Source organism: Cryptotermes secundus, unplaced genomic scaffold (assembly GCF_002891405.2).
Source record: "Cryptotermes secundus unplaced genomic scaffold, Csec_1.0 scaffold446, whole genome shotgun sequence".
Taxonomy (NCBI): Eukaryota; Metazoa; Arthropoda; class Insecta; order Blattodea; family Kalotermitidae; genus Cryptotermes; species Cryptotermes secundus.
The window spans coordinates 1,617,643-1,642,305 of NW_019731271.1; the positions used below are offsets into that span (position 1 = coordinate 1,617,643).

Sequence of the window (24,663 nt, forward strand, 5' to 3'; positions counted from 1 at the left end):
TTTAAAAATTTTAATATACCAGGAAAGCTGCTGTAGTTGTGGAAAAGTAGGATTTTGTGTATATTGTGCATTGCAGACATTGTGTGTATGTATTTTAGCACTCAGAACACCCATTGTGATAGTAGTTTCCAAATAAATATCGATGTGTTCTCTGAAGATGGTCTGTAAGGACCGAAACATGTAACGGTGCTAAGTTTTCAAGTAGTAAAAACTTAAATAGTCACACTGGATGGAGTTATTTTGTCTTTCTATTGAACTTACCTAGAATAAGGTCCAGTGGATGATTTTACAGAATTAACTGTTTTTGTTACGTTTGAAAACTTATTTCAGAGTAATGAACTTGACTCATTTTCTGAAACACCTAGGATAAAGCAAGATGAGCAAGTAATGTCTTGCCAGAGGGGATAGATATTGAATGAAATTAAAACATATCTTTTTAATTTTTTTGTTAATTTTTGAGGACAGATGAGTTGTAGATAAGCTGTAACTTCCATGCTCATTTTCCTTCAATAGAAACTACTAAATGAATTTATCTTCTTTGTACCTTGCAGCAAAATGCCAAATAATTCTATGCAGTTTACTGATTTAGATTTCACTTCAGATCCTTCCACTCTAGTTTGGACCCTCTCAGTTCTGTGCTGCCACCAATTAGTGGGGAAGATAGATATATCCATTGTCTTGGAACTGACTGATGCTGACTGATTCTGCTAACTTGAGTTACCCTGTGCAGTGGAGGTATATCTCCGTTCATTCTTAACCTTGGCACTAGATAGAGTCGAGTGGTTAGCTTCACTCCCTGGCTGTTTCATCACTGGAAAATGCCTAGGGTACTCATTTGATATGGTAGTTGGGCCCCAAGAGATGGTCTGGATAAAAATATCTAAAGAGTTCATCATCTGGAATATAACACTGTGTGGACCATTGAGAGTCAACCTGTATTTCAGTTGAGCATGTTGCTGGTTTCTTGCTCAGGATGTCAATTGCCGCAAACCGTTTTCTTGGGGTCTCTGAGAACCATTGGTTCCATTTCAGAGCTGTTTTGAGTTTGAAGTGGCAGCCCTAGAAATTTAACCTCATCGGAATCAGGAATAGAATCTCTCAATTTACTGTGCCAGCGATCACTGACTCAACATTACTTTTTGTAGAAAAAAATTATTGTATATACCTGTGCTCTGTACTGGATCGACATCTGTTCAGTAACAGAGTATCAACTTACAAACTTGGTTGTATTTCTTGATAGCAGATCGCGTTTGCATACAATGACTGTCATTGATTTCAGATGGCAGCCGTGATAATTCTGTGTCTGTAATCAATGGTTTTGGTCGCTTAGGTTTCGTAGAGAACTTGTATATGTTCTGATACTGATTAATTAATAAAGTATTATTTTGTTAATACGTTTTGTCAATAGTTTTTTCTCCATATGACGGAACATCTTTATGATACGTTGAGACATCTGAGGGGTATGCTCATTAATTGTAACAGCCACCCGTACGTAAGTTTTGGTGTTGTCGTGAGTAAGTGTGGATTGTGTTTTCTGTGAAATATTTGACATTTATGATGAACACATACAATTAGATGTTTTGACAGAAATGGGAGTAAGTACAAATACTTTTTTTAGTATTTGTTACTGTAAAATAAGAGGGAAAAATGACTATGAGGCAGTATAAATATGAAAGTGGACGTGCCTTTTCTCTGCGCCGTCTTCCGGGTTGGTATATTTTGGAATGACATTGTTGTGGTATGAAACTGATTTCATTTAAGGTTTTAAATTCAAATTTTTCTTTTTCTTTGAAGTTTGTATGCACAATACTTGAACTTCCCGAATGTGGTGTTTTTCTTTTTAAGGCGTGCGTTTATACTTACCGTAAGGTTAGATTAGTTGTGTAAGGGCTCTTTAAGGCGTAACACGTTAGTGATAGAGTTTTGCAATTCGAGACAAATTGCTGAAGAAATTTGGCGTGAATGTTCTGTTATTGAACAATATAATGTTTAGGTGATCGTTTGACCTGGAAGTTTGTGTGTTAATGTATTTGTTGGTCACCGCTGAATCAGTGATTATATTTTGGTATAGAATGTCATTCTCTCAAGACTGGTAGTAACTTAGAGGGGAGAATAAGTAAACTATAAATACTGCACATAAGCGTGATTTTGAACAAGGAATTATGTAATATGTAAAAATACGTTATAGATTTAAGTAACCTATCTCTGTCAAGGTACATGGAATATTCGAAGTATGTATAGGGCAGGTTCGCTCAGAGCAGTGGCGGTTAAGTTAGATTTAGCGGGGGTACAGGAGGTCAGATGGGGCGGAGGTGGCATCGCACCAGCAGGCGAATATACATGTTTCAATGGAAATGGGAGTGAAAGTCATGAATTAGGTACAGGTTTTTTCGTACATAAGAGAATCGTATCAGCAATTAAGAGGGTAGAATATTATATTTAAGCATCCTGTTGCACTCTATACGATAAATGATACAAATTCCGTCCCTAGTGCAAACAATATATATTATATGTCTTTGATCTTGTTCTTTCTACACTACATGTTTCGGCCTCTATCGGCCATCATCAGGTGTATACTCTTAACGTTGCTGCCACACTGAACCCGGTCTAAAATTTAACATTTAAAAACACAATGTCACATTCTTCGTATTATCAACATCTACATCGTTGATATGTGTCTGGTATGTAGATTATGTTGCACACGTCAAATTTGATATTCTTGTAGTAGCACTTTAAAAATCTTTAGTTATGATGTTTTTAAAAACTTTTTAAAATTTTNAGAGGGTAGACTTCGTTAGTGATAGGATATCATATACGAGTATAATACTAAAAGGTCGCTGGTGTGATATCATCGTTACAAATGTTCACGCCCCAACAGAACATAAAATTGGTGACATAAAAGACAGGTTTTATGAAGAACTAGAACATGTATTTGATAAATTCCCGAAGTACCCTATGAAAATTTTGCAATGAGATTTCAATGCCAAAGAAGGGAGGGAAGACATTTTCAAACCAGTGATTGGGAATGAGAGTTTGCATTAAATTAGTAATGATAATGGAGTTAGAGTAGTAAACTTTGCGACATAAAGAATCTTACAGTCAAAATACAGTGTTCCCGCATTGTAACTTCCATAAATTTACTTGGACATCTCCTAATGAGCAGATGCATGACCAGATCGACTATATTTTGATAGATAGGAGACGGCATTCAAGTATACTTGATGTCGGATCATTCAGGGCAGTAGATTGTGATACTGACCACTACCTGATGGTGGCAAAGGTTAGGGAAAGACTGGCAGTGAGCAAACAAACAACACACACAGTTCATATGGAGAGTTAATTAATCGAATAAGCACCTGAAGATGGCACTTTTGTGCCGAAACATGTAGTGCGGGAGAAAGGAGTGAGGTAGATAAGTGTATGCACTAAAAGACGGTGAAATAAATCATGGACTCATATGGAGAGGTTCAGTCTCAAGAAATTAAATGAGGTAGAGGGTAAAGAGTAGTATCGTGTTGAAATCTCAAATAGGTTCGCGGCCTTGGAGAACTTGAACACTGAGGTGGATGTTGAAAAAGCTTCGGAAACTGTTAGAGAGAATATAAAAATTTCTGCCATGGAGAGTCTAGATTATTATGAACCGAAGAAGCATAAGCCATGGTTCGATGGACAATGCTTACAATTACTAGACCAAAGAAACAAGCCAAATTGTAATGGTTACAGGATCCAAGAGAAAAATACATAGGGATAATCTGAACAATATAAGACGCGAAACCAGCAGGCATATCAGGAATAAAAAGAGTTAATATCTGAAAGACAAAATTGATGAGCTTGCGATGAACAGTAAGAATAAGAACATTAGAGACCTGTATATAGGAATAAATGACTTTTAAGATGTGATACCAACCTAGAAGTAACTTAGTGAAGGATGAGAATAGTGATCTTTTGCAAATTCCGACAACATTTTGAATAGGTGGAGGAACTACTTCTCCCAGTTATTGAATGTACATAAGGTCAGTGATGTGAGGCAGGTAGAAATGCACACAGCTGAACCGTTAATACCTGATCCAAGCCCTTTTGAGGTTCAAATTGCTATTGCAAAATTGAAAAGGTATAAATCGCCAGGTAGTGATCAAATTCTGGCAGAACTTATTCAAGCAGGAGGCGAAATATTACGTCCTAAGATCCACAATCTAATTACTTCTATTTGGCATAAAATTGCCTGATCAGTGGAAGGACTCTATTATTGTAACAGAGCACAAGAAGGGCGATAAAACTGACTGTTGTAATTATCGGGGGATATCACTGCTATCAACTTCATATAAAATTTTGTCCAATGTTTTTCTTTCAAGGTTAAGTCCATATATAGATTAAATTTTTGGGGATCATCAGTGTGAGTTTTGATGTAACAGATCAACTACAGATCAGATCTTTTGCATTCATCTGATATTGGAGACAAAATGGGAGTACGATGAGACTGTACATCAGCTATTCATAGACTTCAAGAGAGCCTGTGATTCAGTTAGGAGGGAAGTATTGTACTGTATTCTAGTAGAGTTTGGGATACCCATGAAACTAGTTAGGGTGATTAAAATGTGTTTAAAAGAAACGTATAGTAAAGTCCGTATAGGTAAACATTTTTCCGATAAATTTCCTATCCAGAATGATCTGAAAGAAGGAGATGCTTTATCACCACTCCTTTTCAACTTTGCCTTAGAATATGCAATTAGGAAGTCCAGGGAAACCAGGTGGGACTGAAATTAAATGGGACACACAAGCTGTTGGTCTATGCCGATGATGTGAATCTACTGGGCGATAATATAGATACCATAAAGAAAATCACAGAAACTTTAATTGAGGCTAGTAAGAAGGTTGGTCTAGAAGTAAACACAGAGAAAACTAAGTATATGTTACTGTCTTGTCACCAAAATGCAGGGTAAAATCATGACATAAAGATAGGAAACAGATGTTTTGAAAATGTGGCACAGTTCAGATATTTGGGAATGATGATAAATCAAAACCTGATTCAGGAGGAAATTAAGAGGAGATTGAACTCGGGTAATGCTTGCTACCATTCAGTCCAGAACCTTATGTCTTCTTGTCTGCTCTCCAAAAACATAAAAATTAGAATATGAAAAACTATAATTTGCTGGTGGTTTTGTATGGGTGTGAAACTTGGTCTCTGACATTAAGGGAGTGTTCAAGTTTTCCAAGACCACGAACCTATTTGAGATTTCAACATGATACTACACTTTACCCTCTACCTCATTTAATTTCTTGAGACTGAACCTCTCCATATGAACTGTGTGCTTTGTTTGTTTGCTTACTGCCAGTCTTTCCCTAACCTTTGTCTCCGTCAGGTAGTGGTCAGTATCACAATCTACTGCCCTGAATGATCGGACATCAAGTATACTTGAATGCTGTCTCCTATCTATCAAAATATGGTCGATTTGGTCGTGCATCTTCTCATTAGGAGATGTCCAAGTAAATTTATGGATGTTACAATGCGGGAACATTATGCTTTTGGCAGTAAGATTTTTTTATGTGGCAAAGTTTACTGCTCTAACTCCATTATCATTACTAATTTAATGCAAACTCTCATTCCCAATCACTAGTTTGAAAATGTCTTCCCTACCTTCTTTGACATTGAAATCTCATTGCAAAATTTTCATAGGGTATGATGGGAATTTATCAAATACATGTTCTAGTTCTTCATAGAAACTATCCTTTATGTCATCAATTTTACGTTCTGTTTGGGCGTGAACATTCATAACAATGATATCACACCAGCGACCTTTTAGTATTATACTCGTATATGATATCCTATCACTAACGAATTCTACCCTCTTAACTGCCGATACGATTCTCTTATGTACAAAAAAACCTGTATCTAATTCATGATTTTCATTCCCCTTTCCATAGAAAAATGTATAGTCTCCTCCTGGTGCGATGCCACCTCCATCCCATCTGACCTCCTGTACTCCCACTAAATCTAACTTATATTCTAAGATTTCTTCTGCCACTGCCCTGAGCGAACCTGCCCTATACAAACTTCGTACATTCCAAGTACCAAATCTCATATCCATTTTCATTAGCCTAGGTCGTTTATCCAAAGAATCCGTCCAGGTCCAAGGCTTTGTGTTCATTTTCGTAACATAATGATTTTTTTATGGTGAGGCGTTGTTAGACCCACACCCAACACCCAAGGTGGAGGGCCACCCCTTGTCGTCTGTCCGCGACTGCGTATTCAGTATATTCGCAGCTTCCCTCCAAAACTAGAGGGTGTCTCCTCCATCTGCAACCTGAGGACGCACCATTTAGGAATAAAAAATCATCTTATTCAAAACAGAAACCTGTATGCACATGGAAACTGCAGTCTGCAGCCACCTGCTCACGCTGGTTCCTTGCTCTCGGATATTTCTACACTGAAGATGGAGGCGATACGCTCCTCCGAAAAGTCGGTTCTCAACATCTTCATGGCACCACACCCTAGAAGACGGCATTCTTCATAGTCACCGTCGTGAAAATCTCAAATCTTAACATCATATCAACTCTTCTATTCTTAACTTGTTTTGAGAGAAATGTTACAATATCTTCAGTTTCTGCTTCGCAGATGTCATCAGTTTGTGGCCAAATAAACGTAACCCTCCTTGTCAGTTTCACTGTTGGTTCTCCTGTATTCACAGACACAATGATACCTATGTAATCTTTTTTTATTTTCTTCATGGCATAAGCTACAGAAATCCATTTTTTTTTTGCTGAAAAAGAAAGCTGAGTTGAAGGAAAGCATCTTGTTTTTCTTCCTGAATATCGGCGCGCAAATACATTAAAATTTGTCTAGCTTAATCATCAGAGGTACCACATAATTCATCTTCAGAACACGATTCACCAGGCTGTTTCCTCTTTGCCTCTTGTATTTTTCCCTTTGTCTGCAAAAAAGGCTTACTTTTCTCATTTTAGACTTCAGTAATTTTTTGACTGCAATGTCTCAACTTCATTCCATGTTATTTACTGCTTTTGGTTGTGCTTTAGCAAATGGTCGAATCTCTTCAAGGGGTCGTGGAAATGACAGGGCTGGAATTGATGCTAATGGCCCAGTATCATGTCCTAATTCCTGAACTACTTGTTCAGGCCTGTCACATATGAACTTAAAAATTCGTCTTCTGCGAATGTGTCAGAATTTATAGGCCACAAACCAATAATACAAAATCCAGACTGGATATTAGATGGAATGAAAGCTCTTGGGAATGCCTGCTCAGTTAGGTGAGCAACGTTATGAATAGAAATAGGTGTGGCTGGGTTGCTCAACAGATAATCACAGCCCACAGCATTGTAAAACTTATTAAAATGGCCAAAGACACATCTGTCTAATTCCTGCAGCTTATGGCTTGTATGTGGAGAAAATGTCAGCATTATATCAGCGTTCTGGTAGCATTTTGAGATTGCTGGTACTGTTGTGTTGCTTTCATGATTGAGAGTGGAAGAACTTGATCTTTTGTTGATTTCACATGATAAATAAAATGGTCCAGAAATTCAAGAAATTTGTCTCCATTAAACCAGCCACTGCAGTGAGATGTTCCATATGTACCAGGTGGTGCACCTGCTGTTCTTAGAATGAAGGTATGAGAATATTAACACTGAAGGGAGTGAATTGCCCAGGTCATTAATGCATCCAGTGATATTGACAGTGACTCCTCCCTTTCTGGATGTCACACTGCCCACCTATTTACCGCCTTTGACAGCAGTTTCATGGGGACTATGAACTATAGATAGCCAACTCTCATCAACATAAATAAGTTCAGGGTGGAGCTTATATTGTTCTAGAATCTCACTGTATTTTGTAAAAAAAGATTCATTTAAAAGCACTAGCCCTAGCCAGGCCAGTTGCCTGAGGCTTTCTCAGAGAAACAACACTGTTATTTATTTTCATAAAATCAGTGACCCATTGTTCACCTGCTAAGCCATTCATGTCCAACATGTTAGGGTACTTTTTTGTCCGTTCCTTTGCAAGCTGATAAGGTAGTTTCATTGCTTTCTCTTTGTTAATCCATAATGAACATGGCTAGCTGTAGTAATATAATCTATCAACTTGCCTTCCTCAGCTGTTGAGAATACAGGCCATACTGCACATTTTTTCTGCAGAAGAACAGTTCATTACCACTTATTTTCATCATCAAGGTGTGTCTGAAGGGATGTTCATGCGACACTAAACATCAATTCCTTTATGAGCAGCTTCAAGAGCCAAATCAAGATTTGGTTTGGATATTGGTGGTCACCTGCACGTGTAGCACTCATCAAGGAAAACGCGTAATTCCACTTGGGTGACTTTCTGAACAGGCATGAGGAAATTAGAGGATGGTATCAAAGTAGACACGGCAGAAATTCGCAGTGAAGAAGTGACGTGGATTGAGTTCTAAACAAAACTTATAAACCCTAGATTTCTAGTACTACACATCCATACATAATACTATTTCGTTTTATTTTCAGAATAGTATATTACTTTCGTACGTATTTTGTGTTAAATTCGTCATAGAGCTATATCTAAAATTTTCGTGCTTTCACCGTGTTTGTAATTGTTGACATGAAAACAGTGTGTCTTCCTGTATATGTAGGTACGTTTATGATATGCAACTATTCCAAATTCCACATTTCTGACCTCCTAACTCTAATGATTCATTATGGCAATCAGACTGAAAGATACAAAAATTCTAACGGGTGTGCTCTCTTTATTTCACATCGATATAAGAATTGCCACAGCAAAAGTTACATATTTTCGAAGAAGACTCCCGCCAAGGGACGAGTTTTTCTGCACTCCACAGTTTCCAGACTGACTGTGGGGATCACCCAACCTCCAGTTCAATAGGTATCGGGGACTCTTTCCCTCAGGGGAAAGCTGCCGGGACGTGAAGCTGACCACTAACCTCCTCTAGTGCGAAGGTGGAGACGTCTTCATGGCGCGTTGCTTAATTATTCAACAAGGGGACAGCTGTAACCTTTTACCTTTTTTCTATTATCATACGAGATTTCAGGTCCTCACGGCGTGATTGTCGGTCGTTTAGTCGGTTAATTAGTTTATAAGTTGGAAGTACACGCACAACGCACACACAGCATGGCGATCTCATAAGCCATCGTTATTTCCATATAGAAGGTCGAAAATGAAGTCGTCTGGGCATGTAGCACGAATGTGGTGAAGTATAGGTTTATGCATAGAACATTTGGTAGGAGGATCACAGTGGATGATAATATGTCTACTTAGGTGACATGATTAGTTACATGAGAGGATAATGTTATAGTGGCACCTGTGTTGTGGAACCCAAAATTGGATTACATTTCTCAGGATTGAACCAAATTGTAGACTTTTATGATGAGAAGGATTTGCCTTCCGGTTACGTAACGCGGAATTTCTATGTCATTTGAATAATTATCGGCATCCTGTAAAACTGTTCTGAATTTTGTATTATGTCATCAGTTTATGAACATCGTGTTCGCCGAACCGCTTGGCAACCATTAACTTTCGTTAACAGCTAAGCGGAAAAATGATCCCTGCAACAAAGCTAGACAGCCTGGCATCTTGTAAAGCATTCTTCAATCTGGTCATGGCCACATCGAGAGTTGCATAACCTGTTGTTTCGTGATTCCCGTATGAGGTCAGACACAGCAGGAGAAACCTGTCTTGAAGTCTGAAGTCAGTGGGGTATTGTTAACATATTGTGTGTGTTAAGGTCCTCTGATACCATAGTCTGAATAAGCTGTCCAATCATTCTGAAGATATTGTCGACTTTATTTGTAGATAACAAAACTTCTGAAGTCAATAGGCACGAGGTTGCTTAAAAATTTGTGTCATGTCCTTAGTAAATTTGGGGACATAGTATGAGCCCAGACATGCCCTCTTAAGAGTGTAAAATATAGAACATGTTTTTTGAGGGTTGGGGGTTTAATAACTCTGGCAATAGAACTAGAAAATCAACACTAGTATGACCATTGCCTGTCATTGCATATAATTGTGAGTCGTTTCAGCCCAATTTGCGTCCTAACCCACGGAAACGGAGTTCATTCTTTCAGTATCCTCAATCCGAAATTCTTTCTGTGAGGTTCCCCTACCCTAGTCCTGCAGTTTCGGTCTTCATCCCACGTGACAGCAACATGTCTTAAATAGTTGTGAGACAACTATACTGTTGACTTTGTAGGTGCAGTAGGTTGCCGTATTATGCAATGCGGTTTATGTCTTATTCTCAACTAAAATGTGCATGATCATGCTTTTCTTTTCCCATGATCTTCTTTTAACTCATTTGGCATGACTTCCAGATTTATTATTTTTTGTAGCGAGGACTATACCGGACCAAATACCCGTGTGGAAGCGGGATCGAATACCTCCGCCGTGACCCAGCTAGTCGTAGGAGGCGACAAAAGGGAATTCTCGAATCTGAGAGTAAAATATAGTCGCGAGTCCCAAGAGACTCGGACCCGAGAAAGACTACTCTGGCAATTGTCAGCAGCATGTAAAAAAAGAGAGACCCGTCCTCTATTGAGAGAGGGCGCCCCACATGAAACAGGACCGTAACTGTCAAAAAGTAATAAATATTTGGTCATTAGTCCAATATGGGGCTCGACACCAAGACTTACTGATTGACTGACCGTCAGTCGCAATGTGAATTTGACTTTCACTCGATTGGACCAAAATTAAACCTTTCGTTTAGATTCCCAATGCCAGATGCTTTCGAAATTTGCTTAGTATGTTCGAAAATGAAACGTGCCGACAGACACTAGCTTCCTTTATGCTTCCACTTTATGCCCACCAAGCAAAGGACGCTAAAGAATGTACACCGTATTTACCAAAAGCGTTCTTTGCGATTTTGCATACCTCATTAACAGTGAAGTTCATCTATTGCTGATACATATCTTATGGGACGTGAACCGTCTGCTTCTTAAAAGACGGAATTGTATTTGTTTTATTTACTGTCTCAGAATTGAAGGCTAAGATTTTGAGTACTTAGGATGCCATTTTTAAGCCAGAGAACAGCGGCCACATAAAGAAAGGCGTTAAAAAGAGTTCAAATACAACAATAAAAGTTCATGATGTTTGTCTTAACACTTCATGAAGGGGGATGTTGTGATACGCATTTTTAACCACATAGCTTCTGTTGGATTTCACCTGGCAGTAATGAATCGGGAATATAGCGAAATTCATGTGCAAGGTAATTCAGAATGAAGTAAACGCCGTAAAAATAATAGAAATCGGACTAGTCTGTGCTGTCCACGGAACACATGCGAACTGATAGAAAATCTGTCCCAAGCTTCTTACAGATTTTACAGTCAGTGGGAGTTCTTGAGTCACCCGGCAAACATCCTGTAAGGGAAGGTGGGCGAATTCTATGCAGTTATTTTTCTTAACATGTATAGTACAAAGTTCGTAATAGTGGCTCCGATGAGCGGCCGACAATGAAAATGAAGTCACCATGAATATGTGTCATTTTAATTTAGTCCATGAAAGCCATAGTGAAATGTTAAGTTTCGTCCATTTGTTGTAACATTTGCTGCGATATTTGTCTAGACTGTATGGTAAGCACAGTTCATTATTTATTTCGCTTTTATACTCATCCCGCAACAGTGCGAGTATGTATCCTGACTGTCATTCGTAGCTTTAGTTACATAGAATCAGAGGAAGGTATTGTTTCGTTGTTGCCACATTAACGGAAAAAACAGATGTAGCAATAATTCTGTGCACATGCTGTGGCACAGCATTACACATATAGCTACTGCGCAGAATAATCCCTACACTGTTTTAAAAATGAGCAGTTGTTTAAAATTATTTGCAAAATTGCCTTGTTCTTCATGCTGCAATGTTGAAATACTCGTACATTATCCAGTCATGCTTTTATTGTTATTCTGCTGCACTGTACACAATTTCCAGTTCATGATTACTCGTAAGCTATACTATGGCTCAGTTTGTCTAAACAAAGAATTCTTGAGTGGTAGTCTTAATGTTTTCATCAGGTTGTTCCATGGGTATATATTGGTACGAAATTTGAGATTGTAGTGCCGCGGTATATGCGTAAGGCTTCCAGGGGGAGTTACAGTGAACAGCAGTTGTTGATTGCTGTCAGTGCCAGTGCCATGCAATCAATCCGACGAGCAGGCGAAGTATGCAAAAGAGAGTCAGCAGTTGGGCTCCGCAGTAAAGCCGGCATCACAAGCACTACTCGGTGTGGCCATAAAACATTTACTTCAGACCAAGAGCAACAGTTAAGCGGCCTCCGTAGTCTAGAGGTAACGTTCCCACCTCATGACTCGTAGTACGCGGGTTCAAATACCCGGCGGAGGTCGTCGAATTTTTAAGGGCGGAAAAATTCAGGGAACAAGTCCCCCGGGAGGTACTTTAAGCCGTGGGTCCCGTGTCGTAGCTTTACGGCACGTAAAAGAACCTCATATCTCCAAAGGAGGTCACTGAGCAAAATTACGGGCGTTTCCCGCCCAACAGCAGTCTCTAATACCTCCGGTAGATGGGGGAAGCATTATAGATACCTCTCAACTAGTAGAGCCGGTCTCGCTGGCTGTGCGGGACTGATGGTAAGCACCAGTACCGGTAGGATATAGAGACTGGTAGAAATCATAGAGGGAAGCACAATGGACCAATACAGGTCTAAGTGCGTGGGGAAACCCACCCTCTCCAATAACTAACGAACTAACTAACTAAGAGCAACAGTTAGTCGAGAACTTTTTGAGGCTTCCAAAATATTTTTTTTTCTAACATCGATAGAAGCCAGCCTTGTTGTGTTAAATTTCGAGGAAGCCAGTAAGATTAAGAAAAATGGAAATTCTGCATCAAGACTAGCTGGCAAATACTAGTTGCTCCTGTTTCTTAAAAAGGAGTCCTGTATCATTATGAGGAAACCCGAAGGTGTGATTGTTATTAGAATCGACGCATTTAATGTGGGTGTTATGAAAGGTTACTTTCAGAACCTACAGATAGTACGTAATTACCATGTGTGTTTCCCTTCCATCAGTTGTTTAGAAAGAAAGCTCTCCGTTAAAGTAGCGAGAGTTGGAGGTTGGTCTTTCGTTTGCCAGCGGTCGGCGAAGTAGGTGGTGAAATTCTGTTTAGGTTGCGCGTTCTAAATTCTGTTTGGATTCTCGTTCCGGCCGTTGATAGCAAGGGACCGCCTTGTTGCAACGGGTGTGTCGGCAGCTTTGAAACAAGGGGTTTGCTGGAGGTTTATTTTAATACGTGGTTGGGCTCGAATTGTCCCATTTTGTGTCATTGAGTTCGAAAATATAATGAGGGGTTTTCTGGGGTTTATTTTGTATGTGTTTGGGCTTTCATTGCCCAATTTACGTTCGATGGGGTAACATTCTGAGTGGAGAATTGTGCTATTTTTCTGGGTTTTCTATCTCGACCGACCGAGGTGGTTGGGGTTACAGGTTTGCTGACGTTGCAAACACGGACGTATGGTCAGAATTCTGTTATGTTCTTGTTGTTTGCAAATGTTGCAGAGTAATAGATAATTATGTTGTAATTGTGCTTTATGATTTTTAGTGTTATTTGTTATTAAATAGTTTGTTGTTATTGAAGTACCGAATTTTCTTGGATAATGCCCAAAGCTTGGACACCCAAGTCCACAAGAGGAGCATTGAAAACACAACAGAGGAACCAGAGACAAAGGCAGCGATTGTCCCTCAAACTGTAGTATCTAGGTAGGGGGAAGGAGATGTTAAGAATACAGCAGTATTACCTTGCAACCGTTCTGGCGAATACATGACAACACTTCGCATGCAAAATGTATACTTTATGCAGGCTAACAAATAAAGATGAAGTCATGACCGTCATGACTGTTCTTAAGCTTCACGCCAGGAAGACGCATGGGATGTATGGAGGTGTAGAACGCTGCGTGTTCTTAATCTCGAAAATACGATGATGAGTGGCTTCACGCTTCCGCCACTTTACAGCCGGGGAAAGAGCTGTAGGCTTTGGACAGGAGCTGGGTGGGCATATAGAATACTCCCTCCCTTGGAAAATTTAGATGCGAAGTTGGGAGTTCTCAAGGATGTGAATGCGGAAAATACCGTCTTCTGCGATGTTCCATCATGCAGTCTGTTAAAAGTTTACAGACGTTACGGGAGAACGAACTGTCTCTATTTGAGGGTTGAAGAATAAGATGAACAGGTTTGATGTTTTCTTGCTCGGCTTGTTTATGCTGATGGAAACTGAAAATATATGTTTGCTCATTCATTCGTCTGTAATCTGTCAAGGCGACAGGTCCACAGTCTCTTCCAAAACAGCTCCTCCACTTGATGCGATCTAGAGCTCTCTCCTTCAAATGAAAATATCCTCTTCTGTCCCCAAGGTCATCCAGCATCTTCTTACGTCTTCTTCCTCGTCTTATGGTCACTTCTATCCGCCCCTCTGTCTTTCCTCCAATAACTTCTTTTAGAAGGCAGTTACCGCGTAAGATATGACCAATCCAATTAGCCTTCCGTTTTCTTATTTCGTGTAGGATATTCCTCAGATCACTGACTCTAACACTTCTTCATTACTCGATATGTTTGCTATGAGATTGGAATTAACTTCATGCCGAGTTTTGTTTGTACTGGAGAGCTGAATACGGCCACACTCGGAGCATTTCTCTCTGGGTTCCTAGTTATGCAGAAATAAACTTATAAATCGGAGTTATGTTAACACATTTGTTCCTGATATGATTCGTAAGATTGCTCACAGTTTGAAGTCTATTCCGGTACTTATTAGGACAGTTTATAAACAGTTTTTGTCGTTTAATTTCTTAGTATTCAACAATTTTACACTACAGTGAATGTTTGGTGTACAGTACTTTATTTTGAAATTAAAGTAACGTTGGTGAATATATTCGTGACGAATTTACATTTGAAAGCGAAATTACTTTGATATATTTTAAGGGAATATGAAGTGAAGGATAAGACGCATAAAATCCGTGTTGTTCAAGAGAAATTTGTGAGATGAGACCTGTAACAACGCTACAGATACTGGCATACACGTATGCATGTCTTGTGTTACATGATTCTTAATTTCGAACGTTCCTTCTAGGCCACTGTTTGTGTAAATTAAGATACTATCTTATCAAGAGTAAGTTGTCAGAAGTTATAAAACAGCATGAAATAAGACATGAGCGTTTTTTTTTCTCAGAAAACGAATTATTTTAGTTTTACGACAAAATATTCATGTCCCTGTGCGTATAGATTCCCTCACTATTAATTCCTCTCAGACCATGATTTGTAACATTTCGTAACAGTGACTTACAGTACAAAATTCAGTACTTCATTTGGAAGTAACTTACTAATCATTTACTTTTGAAACAGGGCGTGGGTCAAACAAGACAATAAATTTATAGTTTTATGTGTTGTACTCAGATTGTCTATATGCCTGGTGCCCGAACCGCTTCGAGACAATGAGAGGTTGAGATGCACATCTTGCTTGCATGGTTAACGAATGGAAAGGCTTAGCTGAACATTGAATTAGAGGCCTACATATTTTCCAAATTCGCTATTTGCAATTTTGGTGTTCATCTACTGAAAATCAAATGTGTTCTGACAGGTGTTATGTTATATGACTCTGAATAATCTTAAATTCTATTGCTGGAGAAGGTAAACCATCAAAATTACACTGCATATCTATTTAATTTCCTTGCATTTCTTAAAAAAAGGCCTACGCGATATATAAAAAAATATTTCAAGCAGAAGTTTTAGCATTTGGCGATGGACCTATGTATTGTGCGTTGTACTCTTTTTCTCGTACGGTTTGTTTGTGAAAAATTTTATAAAGTAATATTCATGTTTCCAAATTACATCGAAATCCCTTGAGTCGTATCAAAGGTGAAACATAACCAGCTGGGTTTGAAACAGACTTGTGCCTCGGCGGCTACCCGTAGACAGTATGTCCGGTAGTAGTAACAATTTAAATTCTACGTTAAATCTGTTTACCAGGCGATTTACAAAGCATATGTACTCAAAACAGAGAACCAAGAAAGCACAAAGGTTTTAGAAGTACTCGTAATCTTAAATTTTACCATCACATTTTTTTATCTTATCAGTATGATACAAAATAGTTTGTCCCGTGATAGAAGGGATAACATAGATCGCATAGCCATTACAATATTTTTTTTATTTAGCATATTTTGGGAGTCGGATTACGTAGAAGCTCCTTTTGCTAGAACATTAGATGCGTAATTATTTATTAGTTCATTTTCCTTTTCCGAGATTATCATGCTGTCGTCGTCTCTCGTGTGCCCCCTTTCAAATCTTGAATTACTTCGTGGACCAATTTTCACGAAGTTTGGTGTGAACGTCATGTTGTCGGAAATTGTCCCAATTTCGTGCTCCGAATTCCCTACAGTCACCAACAACATACTGCTGTGCTATGGGGAAGTGAATTTTGTTTAGTCTCGTTTGGTTACATTCAAATCCCAGCCGGGTACTGGCAGTCTTTAATTTTTTTTCATGGTGTTCACCTGGATATATTACAATAGGCCACGGCTACTTTTCCCCGTCCTTTTCCATTCGCTATTCCTCAGCAGCTGGTACAGAGTCACGAAATTATTGAATAAATAAATTGGACAAGTCCAAATGATCGCAATATGCCCCTTACTCTGCGGAAAATTGTATCCTCACCTGTGCAAAGTGCACTGCTGTTTATCTATAATAAAGATGTTCTACATGTATTGCGCATGAAATTATCAGACCACTGCTATAAAAATATCTGTATTGTACATCCGTGGTTTTTTGTGCATGTGATTAAATTTTGATTGGATCCGACTGTGCTTTTGTGGTGGACGAGAATAATAGACCATTGTATTGATTATTGGGGCAAAAATGTGGCTTCCTCGTGGGATTGCTATCACGGACTTTTTGAACAATTCTCTCATATTCAGGTAATACTGTAAATTAGACTACCTACATATTAAAACTCATATTGAAAGAGATATTTATTTTGTCATGTCCCTGCGCGTTTATAACCATTAGCCCTGTCGTCACTTCAAGACGTGAGCTTCGCCACCAAATTTCACGAAACCTTTTACGAATTGCATGCCACGGAGTCCATCCCACCTTCGTTTTGTTTTTTAAGTTTTTTGTTGCCTGAAGCCAAACAGGTTGGGCGTACGAATTTCAGAGGGCTTAGCGATATGTAATGTAGTGTTACGAAGTTGTGTATTATGATGGCCGTAAAATTGTGCTTGGGGTTATGCGGTGGTGGTATACATAGACTGTTCGCATGGAATCTGGAACCCGTGTTACCCGTATACTCAGTACTATTAGTTTCAGAGAACGAACTTTGAATGTATTTGTATTAGTTAATACACTTAGCTAACTACATTGTTACTATGAATACAAACCATTCCGTCCAATGTGACATATCCCTTACACGTCCCTTACATGTTTCGGTCCTTATGGGCCATCTTCAGAGGGAACATCATTACAAACTGGAAACTACCATCACAATAGGTGTTTTGATTTAAAATACATACACTTGTATCCTATAATGCACAGTACGCATAAAGTCGAACGTTTCACAATCACAGCAGCTTCCTGGTGTTGAGGTTTTCGAAAGTTTGTAGATGTTATTAAAAAAACTTTTATTGTCAATAGTTAAAATTTTTTTAAACCACGTAGGTTCGTGTCCGTACTCCTATCGTCCTTCTTGTATGGGGCAGATTTTGTGCCGCCTGTCTATCTTGATGAGGAGGTTCTTGATGTCGTCCAGAGTTTGTTCGTGGCTTGCTGTGTTGTTTTCACATTGTTATTTCTAAATATGCACCGATTATTCCATCAATTAATTTGACGGTGTAAGCGGTCCAAGTATTGTAAAATAATTCAGTTTAGTTTATGTGGCATAGAAGGTAATTAGAGTGTTTGTATATGTCCTGACGAATCAGTGACCCGTAATGCACTGCATTTAGAACAGCTGTCGCCTATTTGCCTTCACTTTCGATACTAGAATTGCGATAGTTACAATTTTGCTGACTCTGTAGTACCGCACTTTATAAATCTGTACCCAGTATTCCTACGCGAAGATAATCAAGTGATGATAAACCAACTAAAAAGCCAAGAAAAACCATTAGGTTGGAGATGAAATTAAATTTCTCGTATCGAAGGTGGTAAACGTCAGGTGGACGTTGGCAGTTCTTTGGTATTTTTCTGGTTCTATACCGGGTGAGCATAAATGATGTTTGTAGTTTAATAAATTTATTATGTAGCATTCAGGTAAGGTACATCATCCGAACATTTAAACATTAAACTACAGCTGACAGGGTATTTATTACTTAGATATGTACGTTGTTGGTAACTGTGTACATACCAAATTGGTATTCCAGATCCTTCCATGCATTTTGCAGAAAAAGGGGCTTACCCTTTGCTTAAACAACATGCCTCACAGAATTGTTTGTAAAATGCGTAAATGGATGGCTCAGAAGGTTATTCTCTCCAAATTCCGTCCTGTAGCGTCGCTGCATTAGCGTAGTGTTTCATTTTGCCTTCAGGGCCTCTCTTGTTTTTTAAATTGTTGATCAGGTTGAAAATCGATTGAAATAAAGTTTGTAAATTGAAGTGTGTTGTCTGTGTACGAGTGATTACAGCAGTTGGTCCGTCTTGAGAGGTTGTCCGAGAAATGAGTCGTTTATGGATCTGTCAAGAGCAGAGAACAGGGCAGAACTTGCCATTGCAACTTTTTCTCAAGTAGAACATGGTTCACAAACATTGGCTTTCATAACATGCGCGCTAATTAAACGAACATATTAGTTCAAATTACACACAGAAGTATAGCACCTGGTTGTATAATTAATTTGTAAGTTTCAGTTGCTTCTTCTGTATACTGTTGAAACCGTTAAAAGGAATGTAGACACAAGAAACTCTTCCGGTAAAATTGTATTATCGTTAGGAGAAGTGCCAGCTTTGTTCCGTAGTTTTACTGTTTAATCAGACTTTGCATATATTTGTTCTGGAAGAGGTAAGCAGCACTCATTATATTAATTATATCAAAATCATTCAGTTTCTGTTGGGTCCCGTGTGGAGGCAGGTTAGAATACCTTCACCTTAGCCCCTAGTTGTAGAAGGCGACGAAAAAGGAACCCGGTGCCCAGGGGTATAACTGGGCTACCCTGTCAGTGGGGGACATAAATACAGGGACCTTGTCCTCCAGGTTGTGGGTTGGACGCAATGTTGACGTTTCTCTGTAAAAAAAAATGATTGTTGCGGAATCCAAAGAATTTAAAACCTGATGGTGTAATTCACGACGGAATAGGTAAGGCTAGCAGGATCTTCTAAGGAAGGTTACGGTTCAAAAAGGGCTCTTTTGCCAATGGTGATGATGAATTTCTGTTGATACTATGGCCAGATAATGGTAGTTGAAGATAATTGTTTCTTCTTTCTGGAAATGTGGCCCGAACGTCACGCTTGGTAATTCAAGTGATCTGTCACTTAGCTGTAGAGTTCCAGAAGTGGCCGCAGTACAAGGGACTTAGTCCCACCCCACCAGCTGTAGAGTTCATCATAAGAAACTGCTGTTTTCTTTTTCTTTACGTGATAAACAAGTTGCATCTTGTACCGTCCAGTTGTCAACATTAAAATTACCTCCTGTTCTGTATGGGTGTCAGGCTCGACCTCTCGTTAAAGTGGAAGAACATACATTAAGGACGTTTGAATAAAAAGTACCGAGGAGAATTTCTGGACGCCAAGACAGAGAAGATAACAGTTGGTACAGACAACTGCATACTAGGGAACTTCATAATTTCTACTACTCGCTAAATACTACGGTGGCGATGAAGTCAAGTCGGTGAGAATTAGGTTGGCGGGATATGTGGAACGTATTGGTAAACACGAAAAGCTTACCAAATCTTGGCAGGGAAGCCCGAATGTAAGAGACTGCTTGGGAGAACCAGTCATAGATGGATCATATTGATATGTATCGTAAAGGAGCAGTGTGAGGATGTGGACTGGATTGATCCCTCCGGATTGGGGCTAGTGGCACACTGTGATGAGACTTCGGGTTCTATGAACGTCGGATAATTTATTGCTCAGCCTAGTGACTGCCAGATTCTTGTAAGGAATTACTACGATGTATGACATGAGATCAAGATATCACAATTTTATCACGTACTGTCGAATTAAACTTTCGGATTTACTGGGAGTGGCGTTAAATGCATTTTATTTGGAAGAAATTGCCACAGCTCGTGCACATACCTGTTAATTCTTGATTTTACCTTTCTCTTTAAATTTCGGAACCTCCCCCCCCCAAAAAAAAATTAAAGTCACTCATGGAGCTGAGCCCTTCTTGTGAAGCCGCAAATTGTGCAGCTACTCAAGAACTCAGCATTTTATGGAACCCGAAGGTTCGTTGCCATGTTCACAGGAGCCCTCCACCGGTCCCCTTCCTGAGCCAGATCGATGCAGTCCATACATCCCATCGTATCTCTCTAAGATCCATTTTAATATTGTGCCCATTTTCTTTCATTTAGGTCTTGTATCCAAAGAATCCGTCCAGGTCCGAGGATTCTTGTGATCTCTAGTAACAAGCGTATTTTTTTTTATGGCGAGGAGTTGTTAGACCCACGCCCAACCCCCAAGCTGGAGGACCACCCCTTGGGGCTCTCCGCGACTGCATATTCAGTATATTCGCAGCTAGTCTAAATATCTGCAGGCCGTCTCCTCCACCCGCAACCTGAGGAATCGCTATGCCCTGATGATAAGGGACCCACCTAACATGGCAGAAAAATACATTGAAGCAAAATTGTTTATTGCTTTAAAGGAAGTTCAGTTGAACTAAATAAACACTTTACGCCAAAGCGTAACAGTAGTTCTGTTCGCTAGTGTGAAAATATTCGACCACATGTTCAAGAAATGAGTCTGCTATTCTTTCATTAAAGATAACTCGAAGCACTGTCATGACCTACATAAAACGCTAGCTGTACTGTTACTTTGACAACGCCGTAGTTTTCTTGAAGCTTCTGGAATCGAGCCAAGGCATTTGATAGGAATCGAAATGTCTCATGCACCTTAGAAATTAACGTAGCTCTAATAACAACAGTAGTTAAACAATGAACGCTTACGTAATATAGTCATGTGTTCTTTAAAGTGTCGAGGTACTTAAAGGTAAACGAGTATCGACGTAGGGCATCAGAAATATGCAGAGTATAAAACATTTAGCCATTTACGTTTCATAATTTTTGTCTGAAACATTTTTCTGGTTGGTGAATACCAATATAAACATAGTGCATTGTGCTGGAGGACCAGTTAAAAAAGCTGAAAACGCTTTCCGGGCCGCAGACCAAATAATAGCGATACAATTTATGTCATGTGAAACACGCGGGTCTTGTTCTGGGCAGTGGTTCATCGCAGGAGTTCCTTCTCTCCTTTTATCACGCAGAGAGTTGGACAGGAGGAAGCAATTCAATTAGCGCATTCGCACAGATACAATTTCGTCAGAGGCTGACTAACAGTACTTATTTAACGTCCATTCGATTACATTGGTTGTACAGCGTCGAATAGTGAAAATGAAATGTGAAAGGCACGACACCAGTATTTACTTTAAATCCTGAGATAAACCGCGAAAATCTCAGCCAGGATAGCCCCTGTGTGGGTCGAAAATTGATCCCAGATTCTCCTGAATACGAAACACCCGCTGACTGCTCAACCGTGATGTTCTCTAGATTTATCAGTTGCACTTGGGGGAACAGCTTTTGATAAAATGTCAAATTACGTAATGACTCGAATGTAGATTGAAGTCTAGAGCTGTTTTTAACGATCAATCATCTGCCATATGAAGACCGACAGATTTGTGGGAGTTTGCTTATACTCGCTAAACAAGAATGTATAGTCATAGATTTTGATAAATCGACGTTTTAATGTATTTTTATCATTAACTCATGTATATTGAAAATTATGGTCATGGCGACGATGGGAATCTATGAGGTTAAGTTATGAAATATTCAGGTACAGGGAACTTATGGTACCTAATTGGTTTTGACAAAAATAGCTACTTAAAAATTTGTAACCTTAGCCGGAGTGTATTCAGATGGAGGGAATTTAATGGAAAGCAGAAGTTGTAATAAGTTCTATTCATTATGAAAGTTTGAAAACACCGGCTCTCTGTTCTGTGACATGAGAATGCGGTAAGAACATGGCTTTATCGAATGTGTGTAGCGTTTTGTCTGGAACATTTGACCATAGCTTTTATTATTCCAGGCATTTGTTGCGTAGCATACGGAGATGGTCGCGATTGCTTTTGAAGCAATTCAAATCGGTGCCAGTTTTTAACATTTTTATACCTCTGTTAATAGTTGTGCCTTACGATAATTAATGGCTCTTGCCCTAAAGTGTTTTTTACCTGGTTCAGCATATGTATATGAAGGGAAGTTACGTAACCAGAATTTGGAGCAGCAATGACCAGTGACAGCCTTCAAGCCGTACCAGTGCAGAATATTGCAACAGCAGACTTCCGTGCATTGCACATTTTCACTCTCTTCCTTCTTTAATTAAGTTGTCACGTTTTCATCAACCCGTTCAATGAAGTATGCACCAAGTAACAGATTCATGTTTTTGTTATGAAGTGATTAGTTAAATGTTATTCAATAATTGTAATATGATTTGGTGTTCATGAAAAATCTCAACTCGTGTTAATTATACTCGAGATTAGGTTCTTACGACGGTAATATGAAAATATCGGTCTTCTGGGATGTGACGCCGTGTAGGCTGATATATGTATGTCGACGGAGGAATGTACTGCCTTCAGTTTCAGGGAAGACCATGAAGACAGAAGCAGCACGTTATCCAAAAACGTTGGTAAACATTTACTGGACTGCACGGCTTCACGTTCCAGAATCACTAATCCCGTATACTTAAGTACCCTTTCTGTGCAAATGGGAGGCTTGAATTAAACAGATTCAGTTTTACAACTTTACATCGATCAAGTTGCATGTCCGTGAAGTTTACCTACGAGTTTTATTGGGGAAGTTCCTTATTCATAAGTAATAAGTTTATTTGAGGACTTGCAGCTTAGTTACACATTGAAAACATTTTCCGTGAGCAGGAACGCAGCGTTCCCGTGGCCTTTTACTCTTTTGAAAGCTCAATGTCGCTCTCAGTTCATCTGTCATATTAGTTATAGTGTCCTTTGCCGTGTGAATCCTTCCTTTTAGGACATTTTTATTTTGGACAACACAACTAGAATGGAGGAGATCGGTCAGGCAAATGGGAGGTTTCAGACAAATACTTTGTGAAGAAATTTTGAACTAACAGTGCTGTGTGAGTTGTGAGCAGGCGCACTGTTGTGATGGCGATACCACGTCCTACGGTCCACGTTCCTTGTTTTTTTCTTAGAACCACATCCCTCGTGGTGATCAGTGCCATTTTGGAGGGCACTTGTGCTTTTTCAGGGCGCAGTGAATCAGGACTCTTCCATAACGATGACTGTCATCTTGTTTCAACGTCATAACCGTACAAGTCTCATGTCCAGTTATGACGTTGAAAGGAACCGTTGCAGGTCTTCGCAAACTGCAACACATTGTATTATATGATCATCAGTCAAGAGCCTTGACACAAATTTCGCTGAGACTTGATACACCATTAATTTTTTTTTTTGATGCTGGTGGTGTGGGACCAAGTCCCTTGTACTGCGGCCACTTCTGGCCTGTTGTACCAGCCCCAGATAATAGGCGAGCGTGATTGTGTAGCAATTGGTGGACTGAAGATTGGTAGGGGAAACCGAAGTACTCGGAGAAAACCTGCCGCAGCGCCACTTTGTCCACCACAAATCCCACTTGATTAGACCCCGGAATCGAACCCGGGCCGCCGCGGTGGGAAGCCAGCGACTAACCGCTTGAGCTATGGCGCGGCCTTGATGCACCCTTAAGTCTTTTGTTGACAGGAGGCAGTGGATATTCCGATCTCTTTTGCTGATTCCCACAGAATAATTCGGCGATATGCATGGATGTCTTTCATTTGAGCAATCAAGGAATCGTTTCTTGAAGTTTAAGGTCGGCTTGACCTCTTATTGTCAGCTGCTGAAGTTCTGCTTTGGAAACCGTTATGCCATACGCAGATCGTAGTTTTATACCATAACATGTGGGTTTACGCGCCTGTTTTACCCGGGGTGGCACACAATTCCACACAAGTTGTTTGCTACTCTAGACACCATATCGCAACGCGACATAACCAAAATCACACAATCACGCGGTCGGTTACAACGCTAACAAAACATCGCCGAATTATCAGTGGCCTCTACTCTAAAGTTTATGTAGTGGTCGATGAAAAATCACATACTACTTCAAACAGATCATCATTGGATGCTTCGATTTTCAGATGTAATTTAAGGTTTCAGCCGATTACACATAGCGTGTTGCTTGTCGTTTGTACCGTCTAGAGCCGCAAGGACACAGAGGTAACGGGTTAAAATCCCACTTTGAGCATAGATTTGTGCTTTTGTGTTGTATTGTGATGTGCTGTGAAGGCAGACACTTTACGATCGGTCATTATAGAACATTTATTCAGCGCTGAGAATTGAATAATTGGGAATCCTATATCATTGTTGAGTGCACTGAATACATTTGGGTCATTGTTTTTCCCCCCACCGCCCAGGTGTTTAAAGTGAAATGCATTACTTTGTACGTATTTTCAGGCGAGTTCACTGTGAAACAATTGCGATAATCC

General features: G+C 39.5%; 1 protein-coding gene across 5 annotated transcripts in view; it reads left to right on the forward strand.

The window, feature by feature from the left end:
* Positions 1 to 1,336: 1,336 nt before the first annotated feature.
* The window catches only part of LOC111866818 (FERM, ARHGEF and pleckstrin domain-containing protein 2), a 169,863-nt gene continuing 146,536 nt past the window's right edge, over positions 1,337 to 24,663 (forward strand). For 2 of the 5 annotated variants that reach the window (XM_023856107.2, XM_023856109.2), the window contains exon 1: positions 1,498 to 1,595. The gene's annotated coding sequence lies outside the window, so the exon portion shown is untranslated. The other 3 variants (XM_033752420.1, XM_023856108.2, XM_033752419.1) reach the window with 3 other exon arrangements.